This window comes from Solanum stenotomum, chromosome 12 (assembly GCF_019186545.1).
Source record: "Solanum stenotomum isolate F172 chromosome 12, ASM1918654v1, whole genome shotgun sequence".
Taxonomy (NCBI): Eukaryota; Viridiplantae; Streptophyta; class Magnoliopsida; order Solanales; family Solanaceae; genus Solanum; species Solanum stenotomum.
Window position 1 is genome coordinate 48,291,882 of NC_064293.1, and position 7,138 is coordinate 48,299,019.

General features: G+C 34.5%; 1 pseudogene; it reads left to right on the forward strand.

Annotated features, from left to right (window-relative positions):
* The window catches only part of LOC125847492 (receptor-like protein kinase FERONIA), a 53,132-nt pseudogene extending 46,327 nt beyond the window's left edge, over positions 1-6,805 (forward strand).
* Positions 6,806-7,138: the final 333 nt, after the last annotated feature.

The window sequence follows — 7,138 nt, forward strand, 5'->3', positions numbered from 1 at the left end:
TTTTTTTTTGTTAATTCAAGTTATTGTATGTAAGCAAATTGTTGAATTTGTGAATGAAGGTTAAGTATTTCGATTTTGAATAGGTGAACTACATGGCAATAGATACACCAGTTGTTAAACAAAAAATGAGTACACCAATATAGAATACAATGAATACATTGTTGTTAAACACAAAAATGAATACTTTGGATAAAACTATACTTGTATTCTCTAATCAATTTTTTATCTTGGATATAGCACTTATCTATCTAGATATAATTGTATTCACAAATCAACATTTCAACTTGTGCTTATATAACAATACAAGTATCTATGTATATAAATATGGATACATTTCAACACTGTTGTTAAGCAAAAATATGGATACATTAGACAAACGAGCAAAAAAGATACAATTTGTGGGTATCAAACTGTATAAGTATAGATACATTAGACAAACGAGCAAAAAAGATACAATTTGTGGGTATCAAACTGTATAAGTATTCTTGTAAATAAAATTTTGAAAAGGCCAACAATATAGTATTGATGTATCCAACTATACTTGAATTCCTTTAATCAACTTTTTAAATTTGACAGAGTACTTATATATTCAAATATAATTGTATTCACAGATCAACAGTTCAACTTGTGGTTATATAATAATACAAATGTCTATGTATATAAGTATTCTAGTATATACAAAATTGACAATCAAAGAACCCTCAAACTCTTTTTTGTTCACGTTCTTCTTGTACTCATTTTTTAACAACTATATACATATATATGAAATCAAATTTTCTGACAATTTCAATACAAGCGGACAATGGCACACAATACATGTGTTGAGATAGATAAGTAAATGACATTAAACTAAAAAAAATAAAGCATACAAATCTCAATTTCATTTTCCTCTTGTTCCTGCTCGACTGTTCTTTTTCAGCACCCACTTGAATCAATATTGTTGACTTTTCTCCTTTTTTCAAGATTAGTTTTCACTTTTGAACCCTTTTTCCTCTTTACTAATTTTGCATGCTCGATTTCTTCAAGTAGATTTAAGGATATATGGTCATTAACCTTTTTTGTTCTTCTTTCTTTCTCCATTGTAGCAATAGAGCCTGGATTTTTGGCTTGTTGTTGAGTAATACACAAATCAAAAGCAGATAGTTCATCCAACAATTTGTCAAATAAATGTATACCTCTAGTAACCCTCCTCGGAGTATCAATTTCAGCCACTGAAATGGATAAACAAATTCTTGAATCAAAACCCTATGTAAATAGTAGAAAGTGTAGATGTGTAGATATATAATGCTCATAAAAACGAGATAAATATGCAATTAGAAGATACCTGATGGATACAAAATCACAAAAATCGCCCCTGCAGTGATGTAAAGGATCTTGAATTTGAATGAATTTGGAGGAAAAAATCAGAAAATATGTGATGTATGAATATTGATGAAAGAGAAAAATTTGATGATGGTAAACATGGGAAAAGATCATAAATGTGTCTGTCATAATTAACTAGGCATTCAATAATTACTTTCCTATTTAATATTTATTTATTATATTAAAAATATAAAAAAAATTATTTATTTGTATATAATTCACTTTGCTATTTATAGTCTAATTATATCCATATAACATGAAAAAAATAAAACATAGCTATTTTTCTTGAATATATATGGATGTTTGCCATATTCTGAAGTTTTTCCTTAAATGTAACTTTAATTATAAGGTTATTATAGTCAAAATACATAATTTTTTAAGGGATCTATAAACTAAAAAAGTTGACAAGTACAGTGCTCCCAACTCCTAAGAGGTTGCCTTTTGCTCCTCATTTTCCGCTAATGTTGAAAAATCTTTGGTCAATTTAACAATGAATCATCCAAATTCAAAAGAAAATGGCCCAAAACTTTTCCATTCAAGTATGTCTCTATGTGGGGTATTGTTCGTGTGGAATTATTGAGCGGAACATAACAAAGATTATGAAAATGAAAGGCAGCATCCATGGCCTACAAGAAAAAGATATACACCCCCAATTAACAAGTTTTCCTCTACCATTTATATTTCTTTGTGTATTTTCTTGGGTACATATATGGTCCCCTTCGTTAGTGCAATAATCCTAATAGTAAATTCACTTATATTCTTCGATGAAGTCAACTCTTGCCTCACTGATTTTTATTTATTTGGTGCACTTATAATAAGTTATTTCCGTATTTATTTATTTTTTTGTACAAAACTTGAACAAAATGATGTTAGTTTTTAATACAGAAAATTAGAAATGACTTGATCGTCGAACAACTACTATATAAATATCTGCACAACAAATAGCACGTACATAGTTTTTCAACACAACGCCATGTTAGCCATTGCTCTAATTTCCTTTCTGTTCTCACGACTCATAACGGCCACTATTTCTACCACGCCGCCACCGTATAACGCCACTGTCTTTGTCTTGCTTAACTGTGGCGCACAATCAGGCACCACCGATGAAACTGACCGTCGATGGGATACTGATACTCACTTTCCAAATTTCTTACCTTCCAACTTTTCAAGCATATCCACAACAGCCACAGCTTCTGAACAAGATCCTTCGATCAATAGAGTTCCTTATACGACTGGTGCTCGTATTATGAGATCTCAATTCACCTACACTTTCCGTGCTACCCCTGGCACAATATTCCTCCGTCTCTATTTCTACCCTGCCAATTACTCCGGCTTCAACAAAGCTGAATCTTTTTTCTCTGTCACAGCTAATCATTTAACCCTCTTGAGTAACTTCAGTGCTTTCCTCACAGTCTCCGCAAGTAGTAGTAAACAAGTTCAAAAAGAATATGTCATCAATGTTGATGAAACTCAGATACTCAAATTAACCTTTTCTCCTTCACCAAACTCTTATGCTTTTGTTAATGGGATTGAGATACTTTCTATGCCAACTGATCTTTACATCCATGGAGACGTAAAATTGGCTGGGCATACTATTCCATATAACATCAATAACAGCACTGCTCTTGAAACTTTGTACAGGCTGAACGTGGGAGGCAATTTAGTTGGTAGCACAGAGGATACAGGGATGTATCGTGTATGGGATTCAGATGATGCATTTGTTGTTGGATATGGCTATCAAACTCCTCATTTTGATGTCAGCATCACTTACACTTCTGAAACCCCGGCTTATTCTGCGCCAACCATAGTTTACACAACCTCTAGGATTATGGCCAATTACAGCCCGAGCCTGGATTGGGAATTCCCTCTAAACTCTGGCTTCTATTATCTTTTCAGGCTCCATTTTTGTGAGATTCAGCGGGAAGTTCAAAAAATAAACTACAGAAGTTTTTCCATTTTTATCGGAAACCAAACAGCAGAGACAGAGGCTGATGTAATACAATGGAGTGGAGGCTGGAGAGTGCCGGTGTACAAAGACTACGTGGTTAATGTTAGAAATGAAGATGGTGGACGAAGCAAGCAAGACGTGACGCTTATATTACGTCCTAACCCGGAAATGAATTCTGCGTATCAAAATGCAATCTTAAATGGCTTAGAAATTTTCAAGTTGAGCGACTCAAATGGAAACCTCTCTGTGCCGAATCCTCAATTGTTCGCTGCTGAACCTAGGATTATTAACTCACCACCAAACAAGAAGAAGAAGAAAAGAATATCATGGCATATCATTCTTGCTGTCATCGTAGGTGTGACTAGCGGTATTGCTGTTTTCTTAATTTCCCGACGACGAAATGGGGGAAGAGATTCTGGTACAAGTGTTCCCAAGTCATCAGCCTCATCATCACTACCATCCGATCTGTGCCGACACTTTTTACTAGAAGAGATAAAAATCGCAACGTGCAATTTTGATGAAAATTTTCTGATTGGTTATGGAGGTTTCGGTAATGTGTACAAAGGGTACATAGACAACGGTGAAACCATAGTTGCAGTCAAGAGATTGAATCCTTCATCAAAGCAAGGAGTCCGTGAGTTCGAAACAGAGATTCACATGTTATCAAAGCTAAGGCATGTGCATCTGGTGTCCTTAATTGGTTATTGTGATGATAACAATGAAATGATATTGGTTTATGATTACATGGCCCATGGAACTCTTCGTGATCACTTGTACAGTACTGATAATGCTCCCCTTCCATGGAAGAAACGTGTTGAGATTTGCATTGGCGCAGCAAAAGGATTGTATTATCTCCATACAGGTATTCAGTTAATTAATTATATACGCTGTAAATTCGTATATTTTTATGTAAGTGCTTAGCCAGTAAAATTTAATTTCACAGGTACAAAGCATACCATTATTCATCGTGATGTGAAGTCAACCAACATTTTATTGGATGATAAATGGGTTGCTAAGGTTTCAGATTTTGGATTATCCAAAATCTGTCCATTTGGTGGGTCAGGAAATACCCATGTTACGACTGCTGTGAAAGGAAGCTTTGGGTATGTAGATCCTGAATACTATAAGCGACAACAATTAACGGAGAAATCTGATGTGTATTCTTTTGGGGTGGTGTTATTCGAAGTGTTGTGTGGTAGGCCAGCATTAATTCCTAGCATGCCTCAAGGGCAAGTGAATTTGGCTTATTGGGCTTGTAGGTATTGTAAAAAAGGAAATGTTGAACAAATAATTGATCCAAATTTGGAAGGTCAAATTGCGCCAGAGTGCTTAAACAAGTTTGCAGAAGCAGCATATAATTGCTTGAGGGATGAAGGGGTCCGAAGGCCATCAATGGGTGATGTTGTCTGGAATTTAGAATTTGTATTAAAGCTTCAAGATGCAGCTGATAATAGAGGTTATGAGTACATAGGCCCTTCTTTTCCATTGATTATTAATGGTGATGCTACGAATGAAGATGAAATTTCCTCAGATTTAAGTGAAGTTGAAAGAAAATTGACAAGCCATGGTATATCCATGTCGGTCAGTAGGAGTGCCAAATTGAACAACGTTGCCATTTTCTCTGATATTGTCAATCCATTGGCTAGATAAAATGTACTAGGCTTTTCAGGTTTAGGTGTTCAAGTTAAGGTACAACTCAAAATGTAAGGTACTTCCACCTTTAAGATCTATCCTTAGCTCTTTAAGATATATATATATTATGTTCTTAATTGTTCTAATTTTGTAAAAAACAAATATGTAATAAATGTATCTCACATCAAGCTTATTTATATATTTAATATTTAGAAGAGTGAAGAGCAATGACGACCAAGGGCAAATCCGTAAATAAGCAAAATGTACAGCTTAAATTGAAATTCCACAAAAATCACCCAAATTCTAGCATATTCTTAAGGCCACGTGGCTATCCACACATTGGAAGAGTAAAACAAAACACACGGACTTTTATAAATGTAGGGCCCATTATTGTGTTCAAAGTTATCACAGTAGTTTTCTTACCTTTTTTACTTTACTTTATTACTACATACATATTATATTATTTTATATATATCTAACATGAAGCTGCTCTTCGTCCTCATCCTCAAAGGGTAGATTTGTCTTTTCCTTTCTCTGATGAAAAATTCGTGATTGGATATGGAGGTTTTGGTAATGTTTATAAAGGGTTCCTCGACAATGGTACAATCACAGTTGCAGTCAAGAGATCAAATCCTTCATCAAATCAAGGGGTTTGCGAGTTCCAAACAGAGATTAAGATGTTATCATCAAAGCTTAAGGCATCAACATCTAGTGTCCTTAATTGGTTATTGTGATGATGAGAATGAGTTGATCTTGGTTTATGATTACATGGCTAATGGAACCCTCCGTGATCACTTGTACAACACTGAGAATACTCCTCTTCCATGGAAGAAACGCCTTGACATTTGTATTGGTGCAGCTAAAGGATTATATTACCTCCATTCAGGTAACTAATCAATAAAGTAATAAACATATCATGATCTAACTCCTCTTGCCTATCTCACTCCCTTCCTTCAGCTGGGTGAGCGCGATATATGTTTTTTGTTTGGTAAAAAATTATTGGGTCAGAATAGATCAAATAACGGGTCAAATACAATTTGCAGAACACGACTCAACCTCCCAAATTGGATTTGTTTGTTCGACATGTTTTGATTCAATAGTTTGATGGATCATTTTTGGTTTTATGTCAAGCCAACAACCAATTTACAATCCAATTTGTTTAATTTTGAGTAAATTACTTGATGAAAGTTGATTTTGTTGCTATAGGTATCAAACATACGATCATTCACCGTGATGTCAAGTCAACTAACATCCTATTGGATGATAAATGGGTTGCCAAGGTGTCTGATTTTGGGTTGTCCAAAGTAGGTGGGACAGATACTACCCATGTTAGCACTGCAGTGAAAGGAAGTTTTGGGTACGTAGATCCTGAATACTACAAGCGCCAACGATTGACAGTAAAATCAGATGTTTATTCTTTTGGGGTGGTTCTGTTTGAAGCGCTATGTGGTAGGCCAGCAATAAATCCAAACTTGCCAAGTGGGCAAGTGAATTTGGCAGAATGGGCTTGTAGGAGTTGTGAAAAAAGAAATAGCCCCAGAATGCTTAAGGAAGTTTGCAGAGTTGGCATATCATTGTTTGAGGGCACAAGGGGTCGAAAGGCCATCAATGGGTGATGTTGTAAGAAGTTTAGAATTTGCATTACAGCTCCAAGAGGGTGCAGATAATGAGGTGGATGGATACGTATACCCTTCTTTTCCATTGATTATTAATGGTGATGCTAATGTAAGGACGAATGAAGATGAGATAAGTGAAGTTGAAAGAAAACTGACAATCAATGGTATATCCATGTCGGTCAGTAGGAGTGCCAAAGTTAACAACGTTGCCATTTTCTCTGAGATTGTAAATCCATTGGGTCGATGAAATATTGAAATGTATGAGGCTTTTCAGGTTTAAGGTCCAATTTTGTGTATCATTATTTTACAGGTCAAACTTGTAAAAGACAACTTAGAGGAATCCATTATATTAGAGGCTAAACTTTTTTATTTGGATAAAAATTAATGATGAAGTTTCCCTTAATTATGTTTACAAATTTGATTTGAAAAAGAGGAAATACTCAATCGAAATTACTCTAATAGTCATTGCATCTAAAATAAAAACATATATAAAGACATACATAATTTGAACTCTATTGAGTACACATTTTGGATAAGAAAATTTAAACTTCCAAGGATCTGAAGTTAAAAAAAAAAAAAA